The sequence below is a fragment of the Rattus norvegicus genome, chromosome 4 (genome assembly GCF_021556685.1).
Source record: "Rattus norvegicus strain SHRSP/BbbUtx chromosome 4, alternate assembly SHRSP_T2T, whole genome shotgun sequence".
NCBI classification, from domain to species: Eukaryota; Metazoa; Chordata; class Mammalia; order Rodentia; family Muridae; genus Rattus; species Rattus norvegicus.
In genome coordinates, this window is record NC_141537.1 from 50,979,166 (window position 1) to 51,000,133 (window position 20,968).

The following is a 20,968-nucleotide window of genomic DNA, read 5'->3' on the forward strand; positions in this document are numbered from 1 at the left end:
AAATAGATTCCTCTCATTACAGTACATTGATTATCCATGTCAAGTCACACATTTAAGATCATGAATTATTGCCATTTCATATTCAGAGGCATGTATGTCTTTTATTCTTTTAGAGGAAGTAAGAATGTAATGTCTATAACTAAAGTTATTTGTTTCATTTGAAATTAAATACCCAAGTGGTCACTATTTTACTATTACCACTTAGTTGGGAAGATATATGGAACAGTGATACTGTTTATCAGTTTCTATTTATGCAAAAGTGGTATGGAGAGCCCAAAAGAGTGGGTCCACTTAAAGAAGCCATTTTTAATGGAGATAAAACTGCATTTCCAACATGCATCAAAATATCAAAGTATAACCTTGCTCTACACTACATTCATAGGGAGAGAAACCAAGTGTAAAGAAATCATCTAATTACAATCCAGAAAGAGCAATAAACTTTCAGAGAAAGCTCTATTATTTCTTAGGACAAGAAAATGTAAACCATGTAGGCTCATCCCAATTCCCATATGCATGTATTTATGAGAATTATCACATTTATCCCCTTCCCCCAAATCTCAATGATTGCTGTTATTTCATAATGTAGACATGAGGGAAAAAGAAGTTTAAAAAAAACAGAACACAGAAAGCATATATGTTTTTTCAAAATGATTTGTGTATAGTAGACTCAGGATTAGAATGTTGAGAATTTAACTGCATAGATTATGTCCACAAATATTGTACTCTTTAGAATTCATTACTTATTTTGTAAATAAGAAAGCCTAGTAATAACACTTGATCTCATAAAACATGATGTCATTGCTCATATATGTAATCCCAATGTCCTAAATGCTAAGAAGGAAGATGTCAAGTTTGAAGCCAGGTTGGGCTACATACCTGAACTTTGCCAAATAAAATAAAAAGAGGGAGAAAAAATGGCAACTCTTTTACCATTATCAAATAAGCTTGCAGTACTCAAAGAGATCAATGCCTGTTCTTTTCTGAAGGGAAATGGAGGAACAGTAGATCTATAGCAAAGGAGAGAAGGCAGAGGAACTAAGAGGAGGGAGGAGAGGCTGTGGTCTAGATGTGTTGTATGAGAGAAAAAGAAACCAATCAGGAAAGAACCAGGTTCTTCCTTGAGCTCCTTCTTTAGACATTTGAAGCTACACTGTAGATGTCTCTCACCTCCTTAGTTAGGTTTATCCCAAGATAGTTTATTGGTTTTGGTTGTTGCCCATGATCACATTATCTATTCATATTCTGTTGTTGGTTTATAGAAAGGCTACTGGGTTTTGTAAGTTAATTTTGTGCCCTGCCAATTTGCTGAAATTGTTGATTTGTTTTTGAAGTTTTGTGGATAGAATTTTTCTGATCTCTTAGTTATAATATCAATATCTGAAAATAGGGGTATTTTGGCTTCTTTTTCTACTTGCTTCCTTCTTTAATGTGTTGGTCTTACTAGTGCTTTGAGAACTATATTGAAAAGGTTGGAGGTCATGAACAGATGTCTTGCTCTTGATTTTACAGGATTGCTTTACACTTTTTTCTCCATTCAGAAAAAAAATCATTGGCTGTAGAGATGTCATATATAATTTTACTGTGTTAAGGTATACTCCCTCTAGTCCTCTTTTGAGGACTTTTACCATGAAAGCAAGTTGGATTTTTCAAGAAGGCTTTAAATGAATCTATTGAGATTATCATGTAATTTATTCTATTTACCGACTTATGAATATTGAATCAACCCTGTATTTCTTGATTAAAAGCCAATTTGAACATAGTGGATGCTCTTCTTGATGTCGGCCTATATTCTGCTTGCTAGCATTTTATTGAGGATTTTTGCATTTATGTTCAGGAAGTCTGTTATGAAACAATCCTTCATAGAAATGCCTGCATACACAAGATTCAAACAATGCCAGTATCAAAAGGAATGCTAACAGTAAATCACACCCCTGGTTGAGGAACTACAGCCCACCGTTGACTCTAAAACAGGAAGAGTTAGCCTTTTTCAGCAATGACTCCTGTAACTGGCTGTCCAATACGAAATAGTCAGCCTATACACACAGACAACAAAAATAGATTCATCAAGATGTATTGATATGAAGGAGTTAGAGGGAGAGGACTGGGGACAAGCTGACAGAAGGAAAGAAGAAGGCTGAAAGGGGGAAAGAGAAGGGCAATGATATGATGACATTTTAGTTCAAAGTGTATTAAAAATAAAAGTTAAAAAATAGAACTCCATTATTCTTAGTGAGTGTACTTAGATGTAAGTTGGCTAGAACAGCGAGAACTTGAAATCTGAGGCAAGTGTTTCTAAGTTATTTAATATCAGTAAAATGAATTTTGCCTAAAAGATGGAAGCTATGCTCATGAAAATGTCAAAAGTTCTAAGAACTATAATATCACTGTGGCCTTACAGGCATTTATAGGGCATATTCATTTTAGACAGTACACTATTGATCTAATCAATAGTATATAAAACTTGGAGCAATAAATCTAAGCTCATATTAAAACCTTAGGCAAGAAACATGTTTCAACTCTCTGAGCCTTAATTGCTTAAAGAGATTCAGCAAACAAATATTTATTGAATAAAATATTTATGATAATGCCTTCCTACATCCACACTTTGTGTATAGATTTAAGTGCAAGAACATGTTGAGCCTCCTGAGAAATCAATGGAAGGATCCCACACTGGTGTGAAACAACCACTGAGACCATGCCGACAGCTTGTCAGACTGACTTGAGTATCACACACACATACTAATCATGACTGGCATTAATCTCCTTCACTTACATGTTTGTGAGCCCAGGATCTTGGCAGCTATGCATGTGATCTCCCCAATTTCTCTGCCCCATGCTGCCTATCCCCGCCCTGTTGAAGGCATCCTGGTTAGTTCTCTAGGCTTCTACTCCTTACCATACCCATTACAGCACATTTTCTACCTGATGCTTAGTGAAAAGCCCAAGGTATTCCCTGCATTTTCTCTTGTGTTTTGCTCCTCTTTTTTTCTACTTTAGAATCAATCAGAATTTTACAATTACAGAAGTGGAGACCTAATTGCTTTGGCTTGATCTTTTGGCTAAGATCAAGTGCAGATGTGGAGACTTTGTCAATGTAAGTCCTGAAATAACCCCTCATCAGGCATAAGATGAGGTTCAAAGTCATGAAAATAGTCCAGTCTTGCCCCTGCCTAGACTGTCCTTACCTTGAGCCACTCTCTTATATTGCACTATAAATGTTATCCTAGAATCAACTCAAACCTTCTTTATAAGTCTTAGTCACATCATGTCATCAGTCCCTTGATCTGGAACATTCTTCTTCATTTGCATGATTCCTGCTAATGCTCCAAATGGGCCAACTGTCCTCAGTTCTCTCCCAAACCCGTAATTCAGGTGAACCTTTCTGTTTCTCCATTACTTTTATTATCCTCTATAAGTACACATGAAATTATATGTCTTATTAAGTGAGATGTTACACTCTTTTATTCCGCTTGTATCCTTTAAATTTTCATACATGTACAGTGTGTCTTGATCAAATTAACCACAGTCCCCAACTTCTGATTTGTTTTAGATTACCCTAACACATCTCCTTCTCAACATCATACTCTTTTTTTTTTTGTTTTGACCCAACTTAGTTCATTTGTGTATAGATATGAGGATCAGTCCTTGGATTTAGACTTCCTACTAGTAGCTAAGACCTTAAACAAAAGCGACTCTTACAGTGTAGGGGAATGTCAGGGAGGGGAAAGGGGGTTGGATGGGGAAGGGAACGCCCTTATGGAAGAAGGAGAAGGGGATGAGATAGAGGACTTATGTCCAAGAAAGTGGGAAAGGGAATAACATTTGAAATATAAATGAAAAATACCCAATAAAAAAGTGCCTCTTCCTCCCTCAGCAGCTACCCACTGCCAATAGCGTCTTAGCTGGATGCAATCTCAGGTGCCCCTTTGCACATTAGTGATGGAATTTTACTTAGCTTCATCTTGTTTACATCTTGCTTAGTAACCACAGCTTCTGTGGGTTCCTTGTGACACCATTATACTGTGTCCTGAAGGCCACATTCTCAGCACTCCTCTCCACTACCATCCTTCTTTCCGACTCTTCTCCTGCAGTGCTCCCTCAACCTGGGATAGAAGAGGCTGAAATAGATACCCTATCTACAGCCGCTCACTCATACTCACTGGTTTTCATTTAAAGGTTTGAGAGTCTCTGCATCAACCACTGCCCACTGCAAAAAGGAGATCCTCTGACCAGTACTGATTGGGGTACAAATAAACTGTTTTGCATGCAGTCAGCTATTCTGTGATTGGATGTGAACCTTCCACTCTAGAAGGAAATCCGTGCCTAGTGGTAAACACCTAGTCAAAAAACCCATGCCTGGGGAGATCATGGCCTCTGAAAGGAAGCTTACTTTAGCTGTTTATCAACGTTCACTTTTTTTTTTTGATCTTTTTAAGAGCTGTAGCCCTGGTTTCAAGTGTGGAACCTAGAATGAGAATGTAGAAGGGCATCAATAAATGTACTGATATCTAAAACTGTAACAACTGAATGTAACAAATAAGTTAATGGATAAAGAAACCACACTAAACATGAAGATCGCTTGGACAGAATCAACGCACTGTTTCTTTTTAATAAATTAGGAATAATGGGCACAGGCTATGGGCACTTCATCTTCTCATAAACTTATTGGTGTGAGTACTAAAAGTCCTTATCTAGACATGCAGTAAAATGCTGAGAACAATATTAGACCTACACAGTGAATATGAAGGAAATTGGGGGAGGTGGTTATTAAAATAAGAAAGATTAATATATGACAGATATCTTGCAAGCAGAAAAGTGCTTGTTATATATAGTTGACATGTCATAACACATAGGGGGTCTAGACATGCTTCCAAATGTTCAAGCATTGAATCTGAGAGTCTACTATTGTAAACATATAAAAATAATTTGAATGCCTTCAATAATTTCAAATAGTTTAGCTTGAAGGATGTCTATGAATTGTTCAAACATCTTAAGAACTACCTATGAAAAACGCAGCTGCAAGCCCAAAATACTGTTTTGACTATGAGGAAAGCACAAAACAACAAAACTCAATTTTGATGAGCTTTAAACTTTCAAAAAAAAGTTTTTCTTTTTACTTCAATTTCATGTAATTTATTTATTTTCCTTCTTAATACATCATCTTCATATGTGACTCAGAATAGTCTAGAATTCAAGATAACCCACCCATTGTCTTCTCAAGACCTGAGATTACAGATATGGACCACTATGTCCAACTTTTCAGGGATAATTCTTTTTTTTTCTTTTTTCTTTTCTTTTTTTATCTTTATTAACTTGGGATTATTTCTTATTTACATTTTGATTGTTATTCCCTTTCCCGGTTTCTGGGCCAACATCCCCCTAACCCCTCCCCCTCCCCTTCTATATGAGTGTTCCCTCCCCATCCTCCTCCCATTACTGTCCTCCCCCCAACAATCATGTTCACTGGGGGTTCAGTCTTGGCAGGACCCAGGGCTTCCCCTCCCACTGGTGCTCTTACTAGGATATTCATTGCTACCTATGAGGTTGGAGCCCAGCGTCAGTCCATGTATAGTCTTTGGGTAGTGGCTCAGTCCCTGGAAGCTCTGGTTGCTTGGCATTGTTGTTCATATGGGGTTTCAAGCCTCAGGGATAATTCTTAAGGATGTTTACAAACATTTGAAGCAACAGAGTGAGGCAATATTAGCTGAGAATATTTATCTGTTTGCTCAAGGGTCCCATTGCTAAAAGTACTTACAGAGTAACTATGGCCCACTTCTCTAGGAGATACTGTCTTATCTCAGTAAAGTGATTCGTGGTATCTTGCAATTCTGTATCTGACTGTAGATGGATTGGCTGCATTCATTTGTTCATTCGGTTGCTTGTTTACTTATTTTTTATTTAACAAATGCATAGTCATCGGCAATTATCCATAAGGAAGGAATATATAACAGGCCTCTGAAAGAAATGAAGCAAACTCTCACTGTTAGGGATCTGGGTGTCAGAGTGAAATCTATGGTTCTCATCACAGACAACAGAGGTCGTGGTGTAAAAGAATGCTGCAAAGATTTACTTGAAAGAAAAAATTCAAGCTAACTGCAAATTTTACATTACTGTTAACTTCCTCATTATGAAATATTTATATTTGCACTAAAAAGTTTGGAACATGTTTCTTTGTGTTTTAATAATGCTGCATGGGCTATGTTTGCTGTGGGTGTTATTATTTTTTGCATAATTAAGTAATGAAGCAATTAGCACAGCAGGCACATGTCAACTAGAAAGTGGTTAAAATTTGTGATGAACTAGAAGTTTTTGCTGTGTTTGCCAATATCCTCCTTATTACCACATGAAGCTGCACTTCTTGTCATTATGAAGGAATTGGGCTCCCCCATATTTGAAGCTTTGACTATAAAATAAACCAATTTTACAAATCTCAGCAGAATGTCTTCACAGCATCCAAATATGAACTTCAGAGTTGTCTATAAACTGTTCTAAAGTAAATGCCTATGGAAGTCATTTGAAGGAACAGAAACAAAAAAGTCAGGGAATATGCATTTTAAGATACCTCTACAGACAGAGGAGAACTTGCAGTATACTTTTTAACAAATACAGTTTTGCTATTTTGTACTCTGTCTCTACATCCACTGACAAAAGCTCTTTGTAGATAGCAACTGCAGTCATTAGTGATTAGAGTTAGAGTTGGAGTTAATAACTATGACCAGGAAATCTGGGCCTTAGAAATTCTGACTGTGATTCCTCTGCATAGGTAAGTAAACAGGAATAAGTAAGAACCTCATCCAGTCCCAAGCTTTATGTGTAATTTCCTTCTCCTTGCATGCATTATGTTTCTTCTCTCTGAGAGCAAAGTGTTTTTCTCTGAACCAAAGGTGAGTAGGAAGTCATGTTTACCCTTTAGGAACATACAGTGTAGAATCTAGATTCTCAATAAGAAGACTCGATGCATAGTTAAATCCTATTTCACAACAGCAAATACTATCAAAAAATTTTCTCTAAATGTTAGGCTCTGAGGAGTCTATCCAATTCCCACAGTTTGGAAGGTAATGGGGCTTATGACTTTCTTGTATAGCTTCTGACATTCCTAAGAGACACAACCTCACATCAAACTCCTGGGTGCTCTAACTCTTCCCCTCTTTTGCAAGTTTCTGTGGGATTGACCTTCATAAATCTTCATTTTAGTTGGTTGTAATTTTCTATAATTATACTTTTGTTGCAAAGGGAAGTTTAGTAGTTGAGGGATGGAGATTATATGTGTCCGTATATTTAGAGAGGTATTTACAATATAGTTAAGGGTTATACTGGTTTAGTAAAGTGAGTGTTATAGATTCTTCATCGAGTTTCTTGCCTTTCTTAGCCCTGGTTAGCTCAGTAGGTTTCCAGGATTGGGTATGATGTCCCTTTTGTTGAGTGGCCTTAAGTTCAGTTCAAAAGCTGTTGGTTAGCACTGAGATCTGTGTACCACAACTACACCATGAGGGTTATGGTTCCATGGTAACTGTTTTGACTCATAGACATCATAGCTGGCTAGAGCTATTGGTAGTTTCCCTCCTTTTGAAGCTTGCATGGATCATTCTGGTACAAAGAAAGTCTTCGGGGTAGAGGGTTTCTGGTCAGCTCCAGTTCAGGTTCCTTTGGGCCCTGTGTGTGAAATACATGGTGTCTTTTGATGTTGTTTTAAAGTTATATTTTAATTAGTCAAATGAAAAGGGCTCTAGACACTCAAAACAATATACATGCTTTTGGCTACCTTTTAGAACATGAAAATAAGATCTTATGTCTGAGGACAACACAAGTTTTGGGCATAGTACTTATAGCAATCAAGCTATAACTGACCGGTAAGCAACTCCCTGAGGACCAACTATCATGGAGCCACAGAAAACATTCCTCTCATCCATCCACAAAGAAGCTTCCATTTGTAACAGGTGGAGAATGTTTTATAGATCCAAAACTTGGTCAAAATTCAGAGAATACAAGGCCATGGGTTAGTACCCAGAAGGGTATATCTGTAATGCAATCCCTATGGCTAAAGCCCGGGGAGGACAAGGTGTTAGAATACTGTCCTCTGAGTATACCAGGCAAGGTGTACCTATCTCAAAAATACGACTGCATAAACAAAGTTTAGGTAATAGCATTACCGGTTGACATGACAACTTGTCCAAGACATTTTATAAAGGCTCGCCCACAGAGGAAGAGCTACCATCAAGTAATGAGAAAGGAAGATTTCTCCAAGAATAGCTCCCTGACAGGTTATCCACACCTAAGTGGTAAGTTCTAAACAACACAGGGGCAACGGGAAACGAACCTGGCAGGTTCTATGTGTGATGTAATATGTGTGTGTTGTGGATGTGTGCCACAATATTAATTAAAGCAGAAAAATAGAAGAGGCCATACATCTGAGAGTTAGTGGTAAAATACAGGAGGGTCAGGATAGAAATTACGTTAGGGTGGTATTCTTGCTTGAAATGTTCAAGAATTTTTTTTAAGTTTGTATTTTAGCAATGGAGTGGCAATCCTTGTTTCAAAGAATAATACCGCTTAGGCAATTATTCTGTGAGCATCAACTACTATGCAAGCACGGAAAAGACTTCATTGCTGCCTGTTACTGATACTAGTATTAACCTAAGGCAATGATTTCTCCCGGCTTCTCTGTGACTATTTTTGGGTGTGGATAAGTAGATTAGCTTGATGTAATCTCTGTTGAGGTGAAGAAGCAATCCGTCTCTGGTGAATTTTCACTAAGTCAGATATGGGAAATGTGCTCTTCAAATTTTGATGATTTAAGAGCTTGAAGTATCCTTATCCTTATCAGCAGTCTGGCAAATGTGATAACCATCACAGGGTCTAAAGACCTAGCATGAAGAGATTAGGTCCTGTGTGGGTTTTCCTGTGAGTTTGGAAATGTGAACTCAGGAAGACCTACCTTACTTACTTAAATGGTAAAGGGGAAAAATGGCTGCAGTCTATGAAGGTTGAAGAGTTTGTTAGACACAGAGAATTAGCCTCTTTTCTAAGAGTGTCTTAGTTGTGTGCAGGCAAAACTTTGCCATGAGCCCTTGTTATCTCTCATCTTACTGCTTGTGTAAGACTTAAAACAAAGTCGTGATGAATGGTAAAGCATCTTTGGTGGAAATACGCTGTGACTAACACGTCAAATGAGTTCCCAAAGATTTGATTTCTATAAGCAACACTGAACCACCAGCCAAACGAGGGACACATTATTTCAGTTTTGATGTAAGATGTTCTCTATCACCTCCTGTGTCTGAATACTTAGTTCCCAGCTTGTAGTGCTTGTGAAAATTATGAAAAGTAGTGCTTAGCTTGCAGAGGCAAGCCACTAAAAATGGATGACAGCCAGGAACTACTCGTACTGGGGTTCCCTGCTTCTTGATCCAACAGAGCTGTCCCTTACTCCATACACATGGACCTTCTCTTCATCATTATGTGTGTCCCCTCTGAAGCAGTGTGGCAGAGCAAACCTCTCCACCCTAAGGTCATTCTGATAGGCATTTTGATACAGCAATAAAAAGACAGAGACTGCTCCTGTGTCGGCATTCAGTGTCAAAATCCAAGGCAGCTCACAAGTGTGTCTCCCAAGATCTACCAATCTCCATTATTAACGTGAAAAGGAGATAGTTTTCCTAGACTTGAGGAATGGATTTTATCAGATAAATGTACATTTGCTTTACAGAAGTTATGTTCTCAAAGATTAAATGGCTCATGGACCCTGAAATATATTCCTGAACGGAGTGTGACTTTTCCTCCCAAGAGAGAAGTTAAGATAACATGTGTAAGATTCTGCACTAATAACAAAATAATGATTTTAAATAGTCCTGCATGCTCAGAAGGCCTTCACATCCCTCTCTGTCCTTTATAAGAGATGAAATTTTATTTCTAGAAATCAAAACAGTGCTTCTCCCCAGCAGGTGTTTCATGCCTGCTCTAAGATTTATAAAAAAAATGAAAAATCACTTAAAGCATTAAAGATTTAAAGATTATTCACATGCATACCCATATTTGGGAAAGAAGGCTTGTGAGCGGTGAAGATGTAAAGAGAGAAAGAAACAAAAAGGTGTTATAAAGTTATATATATACATACATATATGTATATACATTTGTGTGTATGTATTATATATTACATTACATTGCATAATATACATTCCAATATATTTCTATTTTATACACATATATTTAATGCAATCACTTCGCAGATTGCTTTTTAATGATATTCTCTCTAATTTATTTTAAAACCCACTTATTTTTGTTGCTATTAATCTGCTTTATTTTGCTTGAAGTGAGTTATGGCACCATAGGCTGTGCTAACCAATAGTTATAAGATATCTTTAAGTAGTACCTAATCCTCTAGTTTCAGATTCACAAATGCCAGGCAACTATAAGACACCACAGCAGGCTTCTGCTCTGCCTTTAATGCACAGTGGTTCTCTTTGAGTACATTAGTCTTCTGAAATCACGCATCTGAGGAATTCCTGGAGAAAGATGCTACATTCAATATGTAGACAGTAAAATCTTGTAATGCCTTTTTTGGCTTCCTCATAGAGAAAGTGAAAGTTCAGAGAGAATAATTGTACAACAGCAGAGGTTCTTAACATGGCGTCTGAGGAGCTGTCTACTTTCAGTGTGATACATCCTTAAAAGCCAGAGAACAAAGTTAAGAACCCATTCAGCTGCTTTTATACAGTGAATGAAATGTGTACTCTAATGTCTGAAGTTCCCATCACTCTCTCCATCACTTCAGTTTAAAACTTGGCACTCATAGTCCTAGCAGGAAGCAGTCCATCAACACCCCTGACAGCATCATGGCCCAGGTGTTGATACTGTTTCTATTGCTGCTGCCCATTTTCAAGACCTGAGCTACAGTGGACTTTGTAAATTCACGCCAGTATTTGTCTGTCAGGGTGAAATACTAGACACAGAGTCACGTTATTCTTAGAAAAAAGCTAAACCAACTCAATTGTCACCTTTTGCAGCATGTGACTCTGCCTCGCCTTTTCTCTAGCTGCTAAGGTTCCTTCCTTCTCTTGCCCAGTAGAATCACCTGTGGAACTAGGCTTCTGCCAGTGAGCACAGTGGCTGTGAGGAAAGCTTCTGACTTCACATGGATAGCTTCCTCTTCCTTTCAGTAGAGGGGTTATGTGTCCGATCCTTAATATCACAAATAATATCCTATTGGAATAGTCACATTTTTTGTTTACATAATAATCTTAGTACTGAGAAAACTAGAAAGAAAACGAGCATTCCTATAAACCTCTCACATCTATACATATGCATCATACCACGTCCCACACATTTGTTTTTTAGACTTATGGGTAATTTAAGTGTAGCTTTTTTAATAACTCTGAATGCTTTCAAAGATTGATTATTCAGCAGTATTTCTTCTTTCCCTCTGTGACTTTACCCTACCCTGTGGAGTGTGTTGATGAAAAGTCTCGTAATATATGGAGCCTTCATGGAAATTTATTGTCCTTTTTAGACGACACATATAAATTTCCTAAATGAAATGTTGGCACCACCATCAAAGTACTAAAATATGTCATCATTCCTCTCTAGCAATTTCATATTTTACCTGTGTTTGATGTTAATGTGAATGTTATATTTGGGCTTAATAAATATATTGTATAAAAAGAGGTAAGTGTCAATAGGCTTCTTGAACCCTTTCATTAAGTGGTTGTGCTGCAGGAAAATATATCATAAGCATAAGAGGCGTTGTAAATATTCTTTAGAAGCATTAAAGAGTTCCATATATTTAAATGATTTATATTTTCATAAATGAATTTCTGTGGTATAAGCTAAATTTCTAAGAAATGTTTTTTCAAAACTATCTGAGAAGTGGAATAAAGTTTGCTTTTTTTTTTCTTTTTTATAAATTTGATTACTGGTAATTGTTCCTGCCATAAGTCCTTAATTTAATTTTTTTTTTTCTGAAAGATGATTCCCAACCAAAGAATGGTTTAAGGAACTATGTTGGTGACTGGATTTTTTTAAAATATAGGGCAAACTTCTTGTAGAAGAACTACGGATGGGAGACAGCGACAGAGTGAAAACCAAGAAATGCCATTTTTACAATCAAATTTCACTATCTAATTATCTAGGGTGTTAAAACACGTGGAAGTTCTCGGGGCTTGATCGAGGCCACTTGGATACTTAGCTCAACAAATCCAATTATTTGGAATCAGTGTAAATTTAACACCAGGGACTGTCTTTTTGGCAGCCCTCAGCTAATCCTGTAACCCAAAAGGAACATACGGGAAAATGAAACAAGATGATCTCTCTCTAGAATGGCTATTCCAAAAGACCTTTTGTTCACCAGAAACCCTGGAGGAAAAGAGGATATCCAATCAGGCCTCCCGAATCTATGGACATGCTTTTAGAGTGCAAACGATTCTGCATGAACCACAGTGACAAAGACACCCTGTCTAAATCCCTGCTCTCCTCTCATTCATTTCCATATACCGCTAACCTTAATTGATAATCTACATGGGTTTAGAAAGGAGTTTCGGAAGAAATGCGCCCTCATTGCAATGGGATGACTGATAAAACTTCAGAGTTTCACTGTTTAATGTCCATGTGACAGCTTAATATCCATGTGACAGCATGAGACATATGCAGGCACTGTTAACGGCATGATTGCATCACTAAATTGGTTTCTCAAGCACTCGTTATTCCTTTCGAAGTGTAACATGTATTAAAAGTTTTCTAAGCACATTTCTTTTTCTTATATGTAATTTTTTTTGCACACTTGGTACCTAAAAGTCCAATTATAAAAGTTTCCTGGAAAAGGTAAGCAGTGTTCTACATTGTGAAGCATAACATAATGGGGAAAAAGAATAAAGGAAGAATGAAATGAATAAAAGTGCTACACTATCCTCTCGGCCAATAAGACGAGACCTGAAAACGCAGCCATTGTCAAGCCATCCCCTAAGAAGATGAGGGCTCTTAAGTCACCCCATTCTCACGGTCCCTGAGACTTTGATGCCTACACTAAGATCATGGACTAAAACTGTTTTATCGAGTAGGGATATAATTAAAACATTTCTGGGTGTGTGCTGATGAAAGCTTCCATTTATAATGATTTCCTCTCTCTGTATCTGATAAGATCTGAATAGTGCCAGTTCTCTTTAGTACTTTGTATTTAGACCACAAATATAACATAGCATCAAATGTATGAATCCTCCTTTGAAAGTTCAACATACAGACAAAACTTTTATGTTATTAAATATTCGGTATGACTATACACATTTCAAATAAAATGTTGCTTCACTGTAGCTCAAAGGTTTTAACATTTTCTTTTCCGTTAGATGGTCCATCTCTTAAAGGAGAAACTCATTTGTGATAGTCGATTCCAGAAGTTTACATAAGACCTCTATAAGTGAGCATTGCTGATTGTGCCTGAACAGGTTAAAAGATTTACCAAGACTTTACAAATACAAAACAAATCACGTTTCCACATGTCAAAGTCACAGGTGTTTCTCTGTAATTAAGATGTGATAGAATTTATCTATAACAAAAAGTGTAACTCTACAACTTTCACTACTTAAACACTCGTAACTCTACTATCTTGTTATGATAGATAAATAAATGAATGAATGAATGAATGAATGAATGAATGAATGAATGAATGCTGTCAGGTTCAAAGCAAAGTAAAAGTTTACAAACAGTATGCCTTGCAGCTGCAACTGTTTCCAGAACGAGGAGCTATTTTCTAAAACTATTAAGTATCCTATACACCAGCATTAGTGCCTAAGTCGTGAATGAGTAGGATTATCAGCACGAGCCAATACAGCGTTAAGCTTAGGATAGAGTGAAGGCTGGAACTTACACGTAGAAAAAAAAAACAAGAGGGAAAGATATAGATGATGAAAACTAGCCATTGCTCATGGAAGAAGCATCTCTTTCAGAGACATTGCTATTTCCCACTGTGCTAGAAAAATGTGTTCATCACATACCACAATTCAGCTGAGTTTCTGAGACCCAGAGTGAACAATCAGGCTGTACTACTGAGTAAAACCTGAGGCCTCTACAAGAGTAGATGCTGCAGGCCAGTGCTTCTCAACCTTCCTAATGCTGCGACCCTTTTATACAGTTCCTCATAAAATTATTAGGTGGCTTCTTCATTACTCTAATTTTGCTACTGTTATGAATAATGATGTAAATATCTGGCACACAGGATATCGGAGATGATATCCCCAAAGGAGTTATGACTCACAGATTGAGAACATTACTCTAGATAGATGTGTTATTTCACTAAAGAAACCCCTAGGATGGATGATTTAAAAATCAATTTCTGGTAGGGCCTCTCAGAGGTCAGACCTTAGTGGGAAAAGATACACTTAATTCTCGAGAATTTAAGGCCCCAGGGAAGGGGAAGGCCTGGTGGGGGAAAAGTAGCCTCTCGGAGGCAAGGGGGAGGAGGAATGGAATGAGGAACGGTGGGAGGGGGACCAAAGGGGAGCAACCCAGTGGATGTAAATAAATAAAATAATAATTAAAAAATAAATAAAAATTGATTTGTAAATCCCTAAGAAAGAACGGAGTAACAAAAAGTGGGAGTATTTAGTTTCTATAATCCTAAATGTCACAATCATAAAATATAGCAAAGATATTTAGTAGCAAAGACTTTTTTGTGTATCCATTTTATCTATCCAACTAGACTGTCATTCTCATATAAATAAAATGCATACATGACATTTGAATCAATAGTCCCATGGTGATTTTAGATTCTATTTACTGGATGTGCTCATTAAGCAAAGAAGCAGGCTAGGTCCTATTTTCATGTTCATTAAGAGCATGTCCAATACAGAGGTCAATGCTAGCAGCAAACCACCAAACTGAGAAAACACCCCCTTGGGGGGAATTAGAGGAAGGATTGGAAGAGTTGAAGGAGTTTGCAACCCCATAAGAACAACAATGCCAACCAACCAGAGTTTCCAGGGACTAAACCACTACCCAAAGACTATACATGGACTGACCCATGGATCCAACTGCATATGTAGCACAGAATAGCCTTGTTGGAGCACCAGTGGAAGGGAAAGCCCTTGGTCCTGCCAAGGTTGGACCCCCAGTGCAGGGGAATATGGGAGGGGGGCAGTAAGGGGAAGGGGATGGGGGCTTATAGACAGGAAACCGGGAAAGGGAATAACATTTAAAATGTAAGTAAAGAAATATATCTAGTAAAAAAAAGAAATGAACTATAAATGGTTCATATGTGTATATGTATATATATTATGCATACATTATATCATTATATACAAGAAAAATATAAAATATCTTAGTATAACTGTAACCAAGAAATATATTATATATATACACATGTGTATATATATATATATATGTATTGAAAATACGTATGAAACTATCTGGATGGGAAACAAAGATTAATGATTATGGAAGGGAGGAAAAAGAGTTGATGATCTCCTAATATGCTCAAAGATTATATTAATAAGATGTCCTATGAAATCCAGTGCCAAGTACAATGATTATTTGCCAATTAAAATATCATAAAAATTGTGTATCATTTTTTTAAAATAAAGAATTTTCTACTCAGGACCAAAGCCTAGTTCGAGTAGAGTGTATATGTTCCCCCGCACACACGTCTGTGTATGTGTGTGTGTGTGTAAAATCCCCTTCTAATTATTATGACTAGAAATATGCTCTGATGATAGCTAACTGCTGTGCACATTCATAATTGTTTCTGCTGGCTTCCTCTACTCCTGTCTAGATGGTTAGGTAGACTAGAGTCAAATGCGGTTCTTGTATCCACAGTTGTTAGCATATCTGAACAGTCAAAGGCAATGAATATTTATTGAAAGGATTCACAGTAATGCTGTTTTATATGTTGCTAGAGTTTACCCCTTTGAAGCTGTTCTTTTTTTTTTCTGCCTCCCTGTAAATGTTTTATATGCCCTGTATCTGCCTTTAATGTCTCTCTGTGCCCACTGCGAGGATCAGCATTCAGAGGGCATTTGTTATACATTGTTAAATGACTCAGGAAATTGGTTTAGTAAAACAGATAGAAGCTCAGAAGTAGTTCCAGCCCTCACAACGAAACAAAGAGATTGAACAGAGCAGTAGCCCTGGGCCCTATTGTTATAAAAACCTGCCTATCACCCAACCACATTATAAATGAGACACTAACATAGGGTTATATGTCTGATGATGAGACATCTTAACCTAGAAAATACAAACTCACTGGACACTCAGCAGGTTCTTTGTCCTCCCTAGTACTGAGTGATATGGAAAAGAGACCCCATGTTCTTACAGGCATCTAACAACAATAATATACACTCTACTCAGAAAGACGAAGTGTGGCCCTGGGAAATTAAATTGCACAGTGGTAGAAATATTTTGTGATCTAAACAGGACACAATGGCAATCTGGTCCCAAGTATTTCTTCCTACAGCCATATGTGACCCACTTAACATAGCCAGATAAGTGATTCTGTGTTTCTGAGTGATAATGAGAAACTGAAGAACAGTCACTCCCACAACCATGCCATGGCCCTGGCTAACCTATTTCTTCTGTCCTGAAACCATGCTTCCCTCCTTCGTTACTGCCAGCTGTGTCTTTCCTCTTCCCCCAGAAGCTCAGATTTCTATGCACTTTCAGATATAATAAACCCAAGGTACCATTTTCTTAGAAAGCAGCGTTTCTACTTGTGGCCTGTGAACTTAACTACAATTAAATAACCGTCTCCCCATTTTGTTGTTGGTGATTTCTGTCTCTGCCTTCACATTTATGATTGCTTTGTCTGACTTCTTTCTCATCTCTGTTGTTTTTGTTGTTGTTGTTGCTTTTTAGGTTTTGTTGTGTTTTGTTTTGTTTGTTTCATTTGGTTTTACTTTTATCCTATGACAACATAGAAGAAACGACATAGAAGCTTTTCGCACTTATAAAATTAAGCAATTATAAAATGCTTTTTTATAAGCAATTATAAAAATGGCCACATGGCTTTCATTTTATCAAAGAAAATAGATGAAATGGAAGTGTTAAGATTAGTTTCTAAAAGAAGTAACTATTTGACGTCAGATGTAATTTAAGGCTCTCTCACCAGTGGGAAAACAATGAAATCATTGTGTTTTTCTTCTCAGCAGACTAGCAATATTGCATTGGTACCAATCACGTTGTTGTAAATAACAATGTCTAAAGATTCATTTTTCTTTATGTCTGTCTATCTGTCTGTCTGTGTGAATGCATGTCATGTGATTGTAGGTACCTATATCAGCTAAAAGATAGCATAGGCTCTTCTAAGGCTAGAGTGGCAAGTGTTTGTGGGTCACGTGTGTATGACAGAAGCAAAACTCGGGTCTCGGAAAGACAAGGAAGAGGCACAAACCCTGAGCAACTTCTCCTGCTCCCAGACAGCAGTTTCAAACATGCACTTTCTCCTGATGAGGTCCAATCTCCCTCTTTAATCTTCTAAACCTTCCCAGTAGTTTGATTTACTCAGTTGCGTTCAAATTTACAAATGGATAAACAGCTCAGAAAGTCTTGTTCCCTTCAAGCATTTACATCTGCTTCTGAGACAAACATATTTTAAGTGACAACCTAAATGATACAGGGCTCGTTTGAAAATGATGCTGGCCTGGAATATTTTTTCCACAAGAAGCATCATGGAGGAAGGGAACATGACTGCATTCTTACTAACAAAGCTTTCCAATCTACCGGGAGAGTGAAAATCAAGTTTCCTCAATGGAGTGACCCCAATTGTGCTATTAAACACTGCACCAACAGCTCCATATCCAGGAGTAGTCAGCCATTACAAAGTAGACTCCCTGGCTTGGTTTGTTTGGTCTTGCTTGTTTGTTGTTTAAGAAAGAGAAAGAAACTGAAGTTGGATGGGTAGGGAGATGGAGGAGAATTTAAAAGGAGTTTGGAGAGAAGGAAAAAGTATGATCAAAATATATTGCATACATAAAAATTTCAAAAAGTAAACTAAAATTATGTTCATTATGAAAATAAAATACATTAAAATTAGTATCAAATATATTGTATGCACTTATTCATCACCAAAACCAACAAACAGTAGAACAAACAACATTGAAAATGTATGTGAAAGCACACAGCTTCCATTCCTAAACCAAATTCTAGAATATAAGTTCCTTGGGATGTATAGACTTTAAATCTGGTTCATTTGCTGTTATTTATTTGTATGTTTCTTAATGATAAAATTTTTAAACAAATTAATATATAAACTAAAAAATAATAAAATAACATTTAGAAGGTGAGGGCACACCTATGTCATGGGATGCAGATAAGCTGCAATAGCAATTTGGTGATTCTGGCACATAAGAACGATGATTTTGGGGTTACTTGTTCATTCAGTCTTGATATTTTCCATCGGTCTCTTAAAATACCAAAAGTCTTTATTGATTAGCAACTCTGAAGCCCACAGATAGTTAGACACAGAAGCCTACTGTGTAGGAAATGCATGTTCATTTGTTGCTCCAGCAACACAAAAAACAGCACCCATCACCGTGTACATATCTGCAATAGCCTCTCGGAAATGGCTACTGTGCTTCTTTAACCTTAACTAATGTGTCCTACTAAGCAATTGTAAATTGTATTCTAATTCTTCAAAAGTCAATTTTATTGAGTTTATTAATATTAATAAAAGTTAATAAGCCATCTAATTACATTAGTGTGGTTGTCTCCGAGCAGATTGAATGCACCTGATTTTTCTTTTTAAAAGTGAGATGAGTAGTCTGATGATACATAGGAAGAAAAGGACATGAAGAGAGATTAAGCCTAAACTCCCTCCTACTTGTGGAGGAAAAATAGCCAGGAATTACTAAGAGACTGTCCATAGTACACACAGCTAATTAATGGCAGATTAAGGACTAGACCTTTAGGAGCAACTTCCTATCCCAGTTAAATCAATTTATTTGGTTCTCTCCCTGTCTTTCTGTCTCTGTCTCTGTATCTGTCTGTCTGTCTCTCTCATATTAGGATGAGTTATTATCTGTGAAGTACACTATTACTAACACATTAGCAGTGATTTTTTTATTATATCTATAGATTTGGGGGTCAAGGGAATATAGACATAGTTAGCATCAAACTTCATTGCAATGAAGTAAAACATAAATAACAAAACAATGTTAAAAGATAAACAAGAGAGTAGGCCAAGTATATTTTAATGGAAATACCTATAAGATGACAAAGAAAAACTGTGTCACAAAAAGAAACTGAGCGAGAAAAGAAGAGAGAGGTATTTCATAATGCATTTTTCTAAAAAATGTTTAATTTGAAAAAAATAATTGATAAAGAATTGATCTTCGATTTAGTTTCCTCATTATGAGTTCATAAAAATCAAAGAAAAGAATGTGTTTCTGGGCTGGGGAGATGGCTCAGTGGATAAAGCATTTGTTAGCCAAGAATAAAAAACTGAGTTCAGGTCTCCAAAACTCATGTCAAGCCCAGCACTCACCCATAATCCAAGCCGTACTAGTTAGAAAGTACATTTGGGGCCTGTGTAGTCTAGGGAGTGAAAAAGTAAAAGGAAAAAAAAAATATTGTTTCGTTATAACTGTTATAAGTTTTAGGAAACATAACAGCTTGACATTCAAACCCCCTGGTTCACCTTCCTCACACCTCTCAGTCAATGCTTCCCAGTAATAAACAACAAGAAACTCTCACGAGGGAAAGGCAAGAGCTGACGAGCAAGTATGTCCTCTGACTCCCATAACCATGCCTTTACGTACACAAACACAGAGAAAGATGGTGGATTAACAGAACTCTAATTAGGGTATTATAAATTGATTATGATTTGCAAAGTAACTAACGAAGGGCTAGCTATACATCTCCTTTTCACTATGAATTGCTTTAATGGTGGTATCTGTATAGGTGATGTCAGGACACAAGTCAGCAAATGCACAGTGGTCATAGCTAACAGACAGGCTGTGAATGAATAAAGAGTTCACACGGCTTCCGTGCTTTAGTGACTAAGCCACCTCCTCCCCAGGCTGCTCCTCAAACTCTCCCTCAGCTAAAGCATCCTGGTACTGTTGGTACTCGGGCACCAGGTCATTCATGTTGCTCTCGGGCTTAGTGAAACCCATCTCATCCATGCCCTCACCTGTCACCAGTGTTGCAAGGCCTTGCATTGGAACATAGATGTGAACTGCTCTGAGATGCATTTGAACAGCTCCTGAACAGCCGTGCTGTCGCAGTTGAAAGTGGCAGACATTTTTAAGCCACGAGGTGGAACGTCACAGACAGCTGTTTTCACATTGTTAGGGATCCTCCCAAACAAAGTAGCTGCTGTTCTTGTTTTGGTCATTAAGCATCTGTTAGTCCACTTCCTTCATAGACATGTGGCCCCTGAACACGGCGGCCACTGTCAAGTAGCGCCCATGGCAGGGATCACAAGCACCATCACGTTCTTGGCATCAAACATCTTCTCTGTGAGCTCAGGAACTGTCAGGGCCTGGTACTGCTGGCTTGCCTGTCTGGTCAAGGAGGCCTTAAGAGCACTTAGTACTTTTCCTCAGGACCAGAGTTGACCAGAGTTGACCACAGCTTAGACCCCAAAATCCAGAGTGTTGCAATAGTACAGGTTTTCTAGTAGATCAAGCTGAAAGAAAGTGTGAGTATATGTACGCATGCGTGCGTACCTGCCTACGTGCATGCCTGCCTGCGTGCCTGTCTGTGTGCCTGCCTGTGTGCCTGCCTGCTTGGGTACCTGACTGCGTGCCTGCCTGCCTGCATGAGTGCCTGCCTGCATGAGTATCTACCTGCGTGCCTGCCTGCTTGCGTGCCTGCATGCGTGCGTGACTTAAAAGAGTGGCTTACAGCCCAAGAATCCAATAGTTGTTCATTCCGCAAGGCTGGCTGTCTCATCTGGTCTTCAGTATAAGTCAGAATCCTGAAGAAGTAGGCTCTAATGGCAGTGAAGGAATAGACTCTCCATTAAGAATGAAGATAAGCAGGCAGAGAGAAACAA

At 37.7% G+C, this 20,968-nt stretch overlaps 1 protein-coding gene and 1 pseudogene across 1 annotated transcript in view; one reads left to right on the top strand and one right to left on the bottom strand.

Annotated features, from left to right (window-relative positions):
- The window catches only part of Kcnd2 (potassium voltage-gated channel subfamily D member 2), a 507,546-nt gene that overhangs the window by 395,322 nt on the left and 91,256 nt on the right, over positions 1-20,968 (top strand).
- Positions 19,968-20,968, bottom strand: part of LOC134486690 (tubulin beta chain-like) — a 61,027-nt pseudogene continuing 60,026 nt past the window's right edge.